This window comes from Glandiceps talaboti, chromosome 12 (assembly GCF_964340395.1).
Source record: "Glandiceps talaboti chromosome 12, keGlaTala1.1, whole genome shotgun sequence".
In the NCBI taxonomy this organism is placed as follows: Eukaryota; Metazoa; Hemichordata; class Enteropneusta; family Spengelidae; genus Glandiceps; species Glandiceps talaboti.
The window spans coordinates 23,995,592-24,010,139 of record NC_135560.1 but is presented as its reverse complement, the minus strand read 5'-3'; positions in this window follow the sequence as shown (position 1 = coordinate 24,010,139).

Here is a 14,548-nt window from a genome sequence, read left to right as displayed (position 1 = left end):
ACCAGGATGACTAATGTCACAATAATGTTTTTGTCTGTGTTAGTTTCCTGATAGCTGACTTGCCGTGGTTGTACATCCATGGGTATAACCAGGATGTCTAATGTCACACTAATGTTTTTGTCTGTGTTAGTTTCCTGATAGCTGACTTGCCATGGTTATATATCCATGGGTATAACCAGGATGTCTAATGTCACACTAATGTTTTTGTCTGTGTTAGTTTCCTGATAGCTGACTTGCCATGGTTGTATATCCATGGGTATAACCAGGATGACTAATGTCACAATAATGTTTTTGTCTGTGTTAGTTTCCTGATAGCTGACTTGCCATGGTTGTATATCCATGGGTATAACCAGGATGTCTAATGTCACACTAATGTTTTTGTCTGTGTTAGTTTCCTGATAGCTGACTTGCCATGGTTATATATCCATGGGTATAACCAGGATGTCTAATGTCACACTAATGTTTTTGTCTGTGTTAGTTTCCTGATAGCTGACTTGCCATGGTTGTATATCCATGGGTATAACCAGGATGACTAATGTCACAATAATGTTTTTGTCTGTGTTAGTTTCCCTGATAGCTGACTTGCCATGGTTGTATATCCATGGGTATAACCAGGATGACTAATGTCACAATAATGTTTTTGTCTGTGTTAGTTTCCCCGATAGCTGACTTGCCATGGTTGTATATCCATGGGTATAACCAGGATGACTAATGTCACAATAATGTTTTTGTCTGTGTTAGTTTCCCCGATAGCTGACTTGCCATGGTTGTATATCCATGGGTATAACCAGGATGACTAATGTCACAATAATGTTTTTGTCTGTGTTAGTTTCCCTGATAGCTGACTTGCCATGGTTACATATCCATGGGTATAACCAGGATGACTAATGTCACAATAATGTTTTTGTCTGTGTTAGTTTCCCTGATAGCTGACTTGCCATGGTTACATATCCATGGGTATAACCAGGATGACTAATGTCACAATAATGTTTTTGTCTGTGTTAGTTTCCTGATAGCTGACTTGCCGTGGTTGTATATCCATGGGTATAACCAGGATGACTAATGTCACAATAATGTTTTTGTCTGTGTTAGTTTCCTGATAGCTGACTTGCCGTGGTTGTATATCCATGGGTATAACCAGGATGACTAATGTCACAATAATGTTTTTGTCTGTGTTAGTTTCCCTGATAGCTGACTTGCCATGGTTGTATATCCATGGGTATAACCAGGATGACTAATGTCACACTAATGTTTTTGTCTGTGTTAGTTTCCTGATAGCTGACTTGCCGTGGTTGTACATCCATGGGTATAACCAGGATGTCTAATGTCACACTAATGTTTTTGTCTGTGTTAGTTTCCTGATAGCTGACTTGCCATGGTTATATATCCATGGGTATAACCAGGATGTCTAATGTCACACTAATGTTTTTGTCTGTGTTAGTTTCCTGATAGCTGACTTGCCATGGTTGTATATCCATGGGTATAACCAGGATGACTAATGTCACAATAATGTTTTTGTCTGTGTTAGTTTCCTGATAGCTGACTTGCCATGGTTGTATATCCATGGGTATAACCAGGATGTCTAATGTCACACTAATGTTTTTGTCTGTGTTAGTTTCCTGATAGCTGACTTGCCATGGTTATATATCCATGGGTATAACCAGGATGTCTAATGTCACACTAATGTTTTTGTCTGTGTTAGTTTCCTGATAGCTGACTTGCCATGGTTGTATATCCATGGGTATAACCAGGATGACTAATGTCACAATAATGTTTTTGTCTGTGTTAGTTTCCTGATAGCTGACTTGCCATGGTTGTATATCCATGGGTATAACCAGGATGTCTAATGTCACACTAATGTTTTTGTCTGTGTTAGTTTCCTGATAGCTGACTTGCCATGGTTGTATATCCATGGGTATAACCAGGATGTCTATCATAATTATTGTGTTATTCAATTTCAACATTACGTGTATGTAAATGTATCCTAGCAAAACAAATCGGGCTTGTTTCCAGAAACCTCCAAGTTCACTCAGAATTGACCTAAACCCAACAATTTATGAAACTTGTCTCGTTTGAAAAAAAAAGTGTTGTTATATATACATGTAGAGATGCTAAATTTTAAGAAGATATGTACCTTTGACATTGATCATTGGCTATTGGCTCATCTATTGGTTCATCAGGAGATTCCCCAACACCTGATATAAATGCAGCTTTACTGTAACCCCTACATGTCATGAATTGAAAGATGCACAACACAAGTCAATATAGTCATCATTCAGTGAAAAAATAAGATTTTTGAATATTGTAATGAAGATACTTTTAAGAAAACCTTTAAGTTTACCACATAATCATAACCTTTTGGGGATTATGATGAGAGGTAGAGTTCAATGACCTTTTGGGGATTATGATGAGAGGTATAGTTCAATGACCTTTTGGGGATTATGATGAGAGGTACATGTATAGTTCAATGACCTTTTTGGGATTATGATGAGAGGTATAGTTCATTGACCTTTTGGAATGAATCACCTCATTAGATTATTAGTAATCAATAGTGAGACCTATCATTATCATGATTAACTATCAAAGTTACGTTTTTTGTTTCTACAAATCTTAAAATTGTATGGTGTATTGTTGCAAGTTTCATGTCATGTTTTGGTAATATCTATAGTAATATCAATATATGTCAGTACAACACAGTCTTCTCAATTGATATCTGTTCTCTGTTCAGTCATTTATACAATACTTCAAGTTCTTTTTGTTAGTCAACCATCTTGTGACAATATGATGGTTGAAATAAAAGCAACATAAAATAACGTTTATTGTGTCATGTTGTATTTTATAGTTTTGTTATTTACGATGACAACAAGTCACCTTTCAGCTAGCTAACACAGATACAAACTCAAAGAATTACTGTAACACACTCATATAAGTGACTACTTTTTGTCTGTAATGTTTTATTCTTTTGGTCAAAGTCTATTTATGTATTATTTTAAGTTGTTCAATAGTATTGCGTTGTTTATTTGTTTTTACATCATGTTTGTCACCTTTGTATGTTTTTTTTGTGTGTGTGTTTATAAACTTTTTATTCGAGTCCCAAAAAGGAGAAGAAAAGGTTACATTACACAACTGTCAGAAAAATCAACAAAGAAACATTACAATATGATCAATGTATTATTGAATATAAGTCATGGTTGTGGACCAGTTAGTTGTAAATATTTTCCCCATTTTTGTGTGGTTATCAAGTTTGTTTTTCCTGTTGGCAATGAAGAATTCTGTCTTCTGCACATGCTGGACATAGTTCATAAAGTTTGCAAAGTGAAGCTCCTTTTTACACCTTTTATGTTTCAAAGCAGACATTTCAGTTTCTCCCTGTGGGAGTAATAAAATGTATTGTCTTGTACATCATTTCTGCATATGCATGATAGTTTGTACAAAATCACCTACATGTATTATGTGTGTGTGATTATGACAATATCATTAATGTTGACAATGTATGAAGACATTTCTTACCCTAAATCAGAGTCTACTGATGAAATATCAGACACTTCTGGTGCCAGGAGGTTATCTGTGGAAGTCATTCCTTGACAACTAGAGTCTGCAGTTGAAGTCATCATAGCATGTTGTATGGATTGGTACTCATAGTGTCTAAGTATGCACCAGAAAGAGGAGAAAATATAAGAAGTTATTTTCTTAAATCTCACCTTGTAATAATGTAGTTATGGATTAAGATTAGGTTTCAGAATTAAGGGTGAGATGCATGTTTGTCGGCTCATTTTTCCTCCATAATATTTCACAATAAAGACGAGATAAATACACTATGTGTATGTTACATGTATTATGTTGAGTCTATATTTCAAGCTGTGGTTTCCATGGTAATTTTTTACATTTTGATGCACATCACTGTTTTATACCCCCAAAATGCATTTTTTGTGGATATCCACTTAAAAGTATTTAACTTTTACAAACAGTCAAATATAGTTATCTTTTCTACTGTAAATAAAACTTTAGTACTTAAACTAAAAAGTGTTCCTTGGGTTTGCTTACTTTGTCTCTCAATGTCAGATGTATAATAAACACAAACATACCGATCAATCAGAAATTTGGCAACTTCTGTATTTGATGACAGACCAATATTAGCTTTTATCTCTTTCCACCTGTGGATCTGGTGCCATATATTTATTTTCCCTTCATTTTTCTTCACAAGAACTCTCTTCTTTGCAGCCTCTGAAGATCGTGGACGACCACGTGGCCTTTTAATTGGCACTGCACTCGCTGTTGTCATTAGGGATTTCACAATTGCATCAAGTTTCTGGAAAAATGCATGTACACAATAATTCAATGACCTTTAAAATATTCATAATTCTCGTTGCCTTCTTGGTCTTAGGGCTGTCACATAAGTTTGGATATATCATATATGTACTGTGTTCTGTGTACTGCTAACAAACACATATTTGACCTATATACTAGACTTGTGATATACACTTTGTGGTGTGTAATATTCATCATATATGGCTTGAAATCAGGAGCAGTCTAAACAGTCTAAACAGTCTAAACTAAACATTGTATCTAGACTACCAAATTAGCAGTAGTCTAAGGCACATAGACTACTAAACATTGTATCTAGACTACCAAATTAGCAGTAGTCTAAGGCACATAGACTACTAAACATTGTATCTTGACTACCAAATTAGCAGTAGTCTAAGGCACATTGACTACTAAACATTGTATCTAGACTACTAAATTAGCAGTAGTCTAAGGCACATAGACTGCTAGACTTTGTATCTAGACTACTAAATTAGCAGTAGTACAGGACATAGACTACTAAACATTGTATCTAGACTACTAAATTAGCAGTAGTCTAAGGCACATTGACTACTAAACATTGTATCTAGACTACTAAATTAGCAGTAGTCTAAGGCACATTGACTACTAGACTTTGTATCTAGACTACTAAATTAGCAGTAGTCTGAAGCACACAGACTACTAAATGTTGTATCTAGACTACTAAATTAGCAGTAGTCTGAAGCACACAGACTACTAAATGTTGTATCTAGACTACTAAATTAGCAGTAGTCTGAAGCACACAGACTACTAAACATTGTATCTAGACTACTAAATTAGCAGTAGTCTAAGGCACATTGACTACTAAATATTGTATCTAGACTACTAAATTAGCAGTAGTCTGAAGCACATAGACTACTAAACATTAGACTACCAAATTTCTAAGGTGGTAGTCTATTAGACCAATAGAAATCAATAGAAACTGTAGACAAAATAGTTCATTTGGCTTAATTTGATTACCAAGCCCAAAAGTTAAATAAAATTACTGCAATTATACTGGGTATATTCACAATATACTATTCAGACAATATCAAATCATTCTGTACAGTCTAGTTACAGCTGTATCATCTTTTAATATCTTTGATGACCTATTTAAAATTCATAAAACATTTTTCACTCCACAGTAAATTACACTTCAAAGGTAATATTAATTTTATAATGTTTACATAGACTAGTGTTAGGCAATATTATTCCTACCTGAGAGGCTGTGTTAGGATCTCTCCGCTTTCTAGTATTAAAACTTGTTGTTGCAGTTTCCTTGGTGTTTGTTTGCTGAAACAAAGTCAAAGGCAAGCAATTTGATCAATTATTTTACATTTCTCCCCAAATACACACACACACACACACACACACACACACACACACACACACACACACACATACACACACAATATTTTGAATGCTTTGCATTTGAAGACATGAAAACATCTTTATGTCGAAGTACCTTTCAACAACTTGAAATTCAGTGATGGTGGCAGCCATGTTGGAAAAGCAGTCAGGATGATTGCTAGCATAAAAAGTAACTCTGTAATTGGTCAATTTGCTGTTGGATAATGGCAAGTCGTAACAGTTTGAGGGTGATCTAATGTAAATGAGTTTCAATGACTTTGCTTCAAGGCATTTGACAGAGCTACATGTCTATATTGTACTAGTCATAATGCCTTGATTATTAACTGTCTACTAGCTGCCTTCATTACCAACTTATAATTACTTTTCAGAGAATGAAATTGGAAATAAATCAAGAAATCTACCACTTACTTCCTTGATTGCAGCAGTGTCTACACCCACGAGGGGTGATTTATCAGCTGTGAAAATCAAATTTTAGAAACTCAGATACAATCACAGCTATCCCTTCAACACTGCAACAAAAACTGGCAGCAGCAGCGGCAAATAGTAAATACATACATGTACATGTACATTGTTATAAAGCAGATATATAACGGTTTGTTCCATTTACTACCATACAGTTAAGCTATTGGTCGTGCTGATGAAATGTAATTATTTTTTGTTACAATGCATTGTTCAACACACAGTGACCTCATCAACGATATGCAAATGTTCAGATCATGTATATGCAAATTGGGTGAAGACATCCCCATCAAATTTCAGATCAATCTTTCCAGTACTTTCTCAGTTTAAACTTTTTAACCAAAAATCACAAATTTGAGACCAAATTTGTATATGAATGATGTAATCATCTTCTCTCTGGACAAATTCTGATCAAGACATCCCTAGGAACATTCTCACCAAATTTCAGACTATGTAAAGCCACCAAGTTTAACCTGTTGGTTTTTTTCCCAAAACTGCCTTTTTATGACCTACGTGTAATTTGTGTATCGGGGATCTGATCATTTCCCTTTGAACAGTCTCGCTTAGCAAGTAACTTGAAACATCCCAAACAAAATCATAGTAATCAGACATGCAATTTGGACTCCTAAATCATTGACAAAGAGGCAGATCAACAGACAAGACAGACAGACACTTTAACATGCCTATAAGCACAACTGAAGCTAAGGTTCTGACATGCTAATAAATAACATTATGCCACAGACAAGCCAGGTTGAACATATTTGAACACAAAATATGGGTTTTATAACCTGCTCATTCTACATTATAGCAACTTGTGTCTATGTCACTATAGTTCTGCGGTGTTTGAAATTTAAATCAAAATGTTCCAAATTGCCTTTTAATATATCACCTGCTTGTAGAGGTATAATTTCCCCCCAATACTTTTCTTCATTCTGCCAAATTGCCTTTTAATATATCACCTGCTTGTAGAGGTATAATTTCCCCCCAATACTTTCCTTCATTCTGCTGGAAACTAATTGTGACTGAAGCATTTTGTCACTACTTGTCTATTTCCTCATAGTGACAAGGTCCCTTTGGTTGCTCATATTTTCCTTGGCTGAATGAAGAAATGTTTTGAGGAATAATATCTCACAGGAAAAGAGAGATTTACATATAGCCACTGCTTACCTTTGTTATGGATACGGGGTGACATCTGGAGTACTTGTAAATAGAAAATAGCGAAAGTAGTAAAAGTTGCAGGTGAATTGCGTTGCTACTACTGTGGTGAAATAAATAAGAACTATTGCTGTTTCACCTCTTTTCCTGTGTATAACTTGAAGTGGAAAGCTTTCTTGTGATTGGAGATATGACTTTCTTTTGTCATGTCACTGAATGGGACAGTGATTTTTTTTTCGTCGTGAAAAAGGAACACAAATAAAGTATAACTGCCAAAAAGATTGTTACACTAGTGCCGATCAGTTTTTGTCATTGATGATACACACAAAGAGTTGTACTGCAACATCTAACATATCCGTGAAAACTTGTAAAGGACTACCTTTCATTCATTCATATAACATTTTCAAAAATGCCAATATTCAATCCAAACTTGTAGAATTGACAGAGTCCACAAGGAACCAAATGTGGTTTCTGAATATTGAATATATGTAACTATAAAGCTGTATATGTAACACACAGCGTACAGGGTCACCATACAACCTGGACTCATATGTTACACCACCACATACATGTACAAATGTACAAATTGAAATTTAAGGACTTTTCTAGTCCTGAGTAAGTGAAGTCTGACAAATGGCTGTCTGTGGCTGAGTGGTTAAACAACCATTTGCCCCTTACCACTGTGGCTGATACACATGTATTTGAGCCCTAGTGTGGATTTGATTAAAGTTGGCACGCTGTAAGTACGAAGATTGTCATCAGTTTATCTCTATTATAAATGAACAACACAGGTTTTCGTCGGGCACTTCTATTTCCTCCTGCACTAACACATGAACCCATGTGGGACGGCCCTCATTTTACATCTTGGGAGAAGTACTACCCAGCCCGTTGGGGCTAATAAGTTGGGTTGGTGGGTCTTTTTGTGTCATTTGAAATCTGAGTAGATCTAGATGTGATGCTTATGATGTAGTGGTGGGTCATCTCATGGACACACAAAATGCATGTTGCACTCCACATTATGCATAAATGCATCATGTACATTTGACGCTACACAGTGGAAGCAATTGATGTTTGTCATCCCTTTACACAACCATATCTATATCGGTACATATTCAGGTCGGACATCTCAACAGCATCAGTCATTGTTTTCTGGACTCCAATGCCCTATCACTCAATTATGTAAATAGTACAGATGGATTGACTTTAAAAAAAGAAAGACATTGCTACCAAACACATAAAGAGATATGTCACCCATGGGACTGGACCCAGTTAAGTATATATACACACTTTTTGCAAAGCACACTCTCACAGAAACACAGTTTTAGCCATGTCCTCAATGCAGTGAAGTTTCTCTGTAGGTTGTGTGAAGCCTAACACAGGAGTTTACTCATTTGATATATCTAGAATGCATTCAGCTACTGTTGAGTTGCAATGACTTGTTGCATACAATGATTTTTGAATCAAGTTTAATAGCTCCACTTCCCTTAGTTTACTGCTAGACCTCGGATGTTCTTCAGATACAATACGACACACGACCGATCGAATATCATTATCGAGGATGGAACATCCAAGGTCTAGCAAATGTCATCGCTGCAATTCAGGATATAAATAACTGCCAATCAGAGAACCACAACGACAAGCACAAACAGAGGACAATGGCTAATTTTTCATGCATATTCATCTTAAGGAGGGGGCTTATAAAAATAACCACAAATGCATTAACTGAAATGTGTGAATGACAACGTCTACACACTCATCAAACTCACAATTACCATAAACCGATAAGACATAGTAATGACATAAATGTGTTTGTCAACACCTGCATGCAGAGATTGAATATATTAAAGTATATATATGCATACATGGCCCAACCCACCGCTTAATGTAATCTCAATGGAATGTCCGGTCTGAAAATGACATTTGCTAGACTGTTCAGACTGTTCACTGCGAACTTCGTTCACTTATAGTATCGATAGAAAGCCTGAACGTCTAGCAGCAACACTACACTTCCCTCGACTTCATCAACGAATCATCGAGATAGAACTTAGAAGTAGCCACAAATTCCAATATAGTATCATCATGTGTACTAAACAATAATAATGGTTGGTAATGTGTGCACACAGACAGACAACCTGACAGACAGACACTTGACCATATTAAACTACAGCACTGTCAGTTATGCTAAAACTCAGATCATCATCGAGATAGAACTTAGAAGAAGTGTGGCATGATTTGCACATCACTGATGAGGTCATTTTGTCTTTAACAATTCTCGTCCTTGACATCCTTAGCAACATCACCACCAAAACTTTGACATATCTGTTTTTCATCAGCCAAACACTTTTAGACCTGTATACAGTGACAATAAGGTCATTATATCTCAATAATTCATCATCTATAAACATCCCTAGAAATATATTCACCAAATATCACACCAATCTGCCTAGTATTTTTGATAAATAACCCTTCCACTCCCACTTTTTTTGATACACAATGAGTTTGCATATAACTGATCTGATCACTTTATTTTAATCAATCTGCCAAATACATGTTGACATGCACAAGAGCGTCTATGGTTTAACTGCAAGCACGCAAGCTGTTTTTGACTTTTAAGGCATTCACACATACACAAATACACCTGGGCTGACATTTTAACATGCCTAAACACTACTGAACCTTGGTTTGTTTGTGCTAACAAAAGAATATTCTAAAGAAGCTTACCCATGTCAGTAAACTGTGAAGCTTCAGAGTGTGAACTACCAACAGCCACACTAAGGAAATCATCTGATGGATCAATAGGTTCTTGTTTTATCCTAACTGTACTTGTATCTGATGTGGTTTGGTTATTGCAGATGTTTTTCAACTCAATGTTTCCTGGTATCCTGTTGACCGGAAGTTCATCACTGTGCTGGTATATATGTCTGGAAGTACCTACAACATAGAACACAGCATACTAGCAGTACATGTAAAGCAAAATAAGACATATACCATGCACAGGCCAGGTTCAACAAAAAATATGGAATGTATACTCTGGTCATTCTATGTCACGACTTCATGCATCTATGTCACAACGATGCGCGTCTGCATCATTGCTTTGGCTGTGTTCAAAATATGAGTCAAAACATTCAAAATTGCCATTACTTTCCCTGATTCTTTTATATTACTGCCGATGATATAATTATATTATTCCCCACTATTTTTCTTCATTCAGCCGGAAAATACTCATGACCTAAGGGTTGTCACTACTCATCTAGTGATTCATAGTGACAAAGCACTCTTACAATGTACAATGTAGGTCACTCATATATTCCTTGGCTGAACAAAGAAAACATTGAGGAATACTATCTATTTACACCATACTCAAGCCAAGTTATTGTCCTTGAACAGAAATATCCATTATTTACCCTGTTCGTTCTACATCATGATAGCTTGTTTCTATGTCACTAGTTTTGCGGTGTCTGAAACATGGGTCAAACCATTCCAAGTCGTATCTTATTTTCTCTGAATTTTCATAAAATTATGCTTGAGGAGGTATAATTATATTTTTTCCCATTTATTTTACTTCATTCAGCTGAAGAATACTAGTGACCTAAGGGTTTGTCACTACTCTTCTTGTGATTTGTAGTGACAAGGCCCTTAGGTCACTTATACTTTCCTCAGCTGAACAAAGAAAAGTATCAGGGGAATATTATCTAATTATGCCAGTACGATAATCATAATCTGAATGGCCATCAAAGTATGATTGATGATTTGGTACCAAGTTCTTGCATTAATGCTGTATGCATCAGTGAAGCCATAAGGATTGATATATAATCATTCTTTTGTTTACAACCAATCTTCTCTGACAAGTGTTTTGCTAGACAACAGTTCTTTCACCTCCCTCAATTTTTGCATCTGGCCCAAGATATGACTTTTACATGCAAAACAAATCAAATGATTTGCTTCCTTACTTTTGGTATGAGAATGGATGGACTATAATACAAGCAATGATGTTGTATTCATTATACTAGCTTGAGGAAGTTACATGTACAATGTAGAAATTATGTGTGTAGTAACACCATGTGATTATTTCTATATCTTACAAGTATAGTACTAAAGGTTAAATGTACAATGACATTATAGTAATTATGTGTGTAGTAACACCATGTGATTATTTCTATATCTTACAAGTATAGTACTAAAGGTTAAATGTACAATGACATTGTAGTAATTATGTGTGTAGTAACACCATGTGATTATTTCTATATCTTACAAGCATAGTACTAAAGGTTAAATGTACAATGACATTGTAGTAATTATGTGTGTAGTAACACCATGTGATTATTTCTATATCTTACAAGCATAGTACTAAAGGTTAAATGTACAATGACATTGTAGTAATTATGTGTGTAGTAACACCATGGGATTATTTCTATATTTTACAAACATAGTACTAAAGGTTAAATGTACAATGACATTGTAGTAATTATGTGTGTAGTAACACCATGGGATTATTTCTATATCTTACAAGCATAGTACTAAAGGTTAAATGTACAATGACAATGTAGTAATTATGTGTGTAGTAACACCATGTGATTATTTCTATATTTTACAAGCATAGTACTAAAGGTTAAATGTACAATGACAATGTAGTAATTATGTGTGTAGTAACACCATGTGATTATTTCTATATCTTACAAGCATAGTACTAAAGGTTAAATGTACAATGACAATGTAGTAATTATGTGTGTAGTAACACCATGTGATTATTTCTATATCTTACAAGCATAGTACTAAAGGTATGTACAATGACAATGTAGAAATTATGTGTGTAGTAGTAACACCATGTGATTATTTCTATATCTTACAAGCATAGTACTAAAGGTTAAATGTACAATGACAATGTAGTAATTGTGTGTGTAGTAACACCATGTGATTATTTCTATATCTTACAAGTATAGTACTAAAGGTTAAATGTACAATGACATTATAGTAATTATGTGTGTAGTAACACCATGTGATTATTTCTATATCTTACAAACATAGTACTAAAGGTTAAATGTACAATGACATTGTAGTAATTATGTGTGTAGTAACACCATGTGATTATTTCTATATCTTACAAGTATAGTACTAAAGGTTAAATGTACAATGACATTATAGTAATTATGTGTGTAGTAACACCATGTGATTATTTCTATATCTTACAAACATAGTACTAAAGGTTAAATGTACAATGACTTTGTAGTAATTATGTGTGTGGTAACACCATGTGATTATTTCTATATCTTTCAAGCATAGTACTAAAGGTTAAATGTACAATGACATTATAGTAATTATGTGTGTAGTAACACCATGTGATTATTTCTATATCTTACAAGCATAGTACTAAAGGTTAAATGTACAATGACATTGTAGTAATTATGTGTGTAGTAACACCATGTGATTATTTCTATATCTTACAAACATAGTACTAAAGGTTAAATGTACAATGACAATGTAGTAATTATGTGTGTAGTAACACCATGTGATTATTTCTATATCTTACAAGCATAGTACTAAAGGTTAAATGTACAATGACATTGTAGTAATTATGTGTGTAGTAACACCATGTGATTATTTCTATATCTTACAAGTATAGTACTAAAGGTTAAATGTACAATGACATTGTAGTAATTATGTGTGTAGTAACACCATGTGATTATTTCTATATCTTACAAGCATAGTACTAAAGGTTAAATGTACAATGACATTATAGTAATTATGTGTGTAGTAACACCATGTGATTATTTCTATATCTTTCAAGCATAGTACTAAAGGTTAAATGTACAATGACAATGTAGTAATTATGTGTGTGGTAACACCATGTGATTATTTCTATATCTTACAAGCATAGTACTAAAGGTTAAATGTACAATGACTTTGTAGAAATTATGTGTGTAGTAACACCATGTGATTATTTCTATATCTTACAAGCATAGTACTAAAGGTTAAATGTACAATGACATTGTAGTAATTATGTGTGTAGTAACACCATGTGATTATTTCTATATCTTACAAGCATAGTACTAAAGGTTAAATGTACAATGACAATGTAGTAATTATGTGTGTAGTAACACCATGTGATTATTTCTATATCTTACAAGCATAGTACTAAAGGTTAAATGTACAATGACATTGTAGAAATTATGTGTGTAGTAACACCATGTGATTATTTCTATATCTTACAAGCATAGTACTAAAGGTTAAATGTACAATGACATTGTAGTAATTATGTGTGTAGTAACACCATGTGATTATTTCTATATCTTACAAACATAGTACTAAAGGTTAAATGTACAATGACAATGTAGAAATTATGTGTGTAGTAACACCATGTGATTATTTCTATATCTTACAAGCATAGTACTAAAGGTTAAATGTACAATGACAATGTAGTAATTATGTGTGTAGTAGTAACACCATGTGATTATTTCTATATCTTACAAGCATAGTACTAAAGGTTAAATGTACAATGACATTGTAGTAATTATGTGTGTAGTAACACCATGTGATTATTTCTATATCTTACAAACATTAGACACAAAGCTGAATCTATACCTAGATTATCTTCCATTGAATCCGGCTCCTGCTTTATTTGCTTGGAAGGTTCAGATTCATCCGTTTTATCAAGATCAGGTTTAATTCTTGTTTTAATACTGGTCCTGTTCACATGGTGTATAGCATCTGATGACTTGCTTTGATCTTGTGTAGTTGATATACTGGTGGTCTCATTCACGTTAGCATCTGATGACTTGCTGTGACCTGAGTCAAATTTAAACAGAAAACAAAAATCCATAGGTGACGTCACATGCCACACTTGTTACATATATGGCAAAGTCAAAGTCAAAAAGTTATGACTGACATCAAAATATCATTTACATGGATGCACATATCTAGATGATGTGACATTTGCATATATACGTACAATGTACATGCATGACTCTCACCTCCCTCAATCTGACCCTTGACACTAGTTTTTAGCATAAAATTTAAGAGTCTACAATCTAAGTTAGAGTGGAATATCATACATGTATGTGTGGATAGATCACACAGGCCACCAACAGTGGAATATCATACATGTACATGTATAGGTGGATCACTCACACAGGCCACCAACAGTGAATATCATACATGTATGGGTGGATAGATCACACAGGCCACCAACAGTGAATATCATACATGTATGGGTGGATAGATCACACAGGCCATCAACAGTGAAATA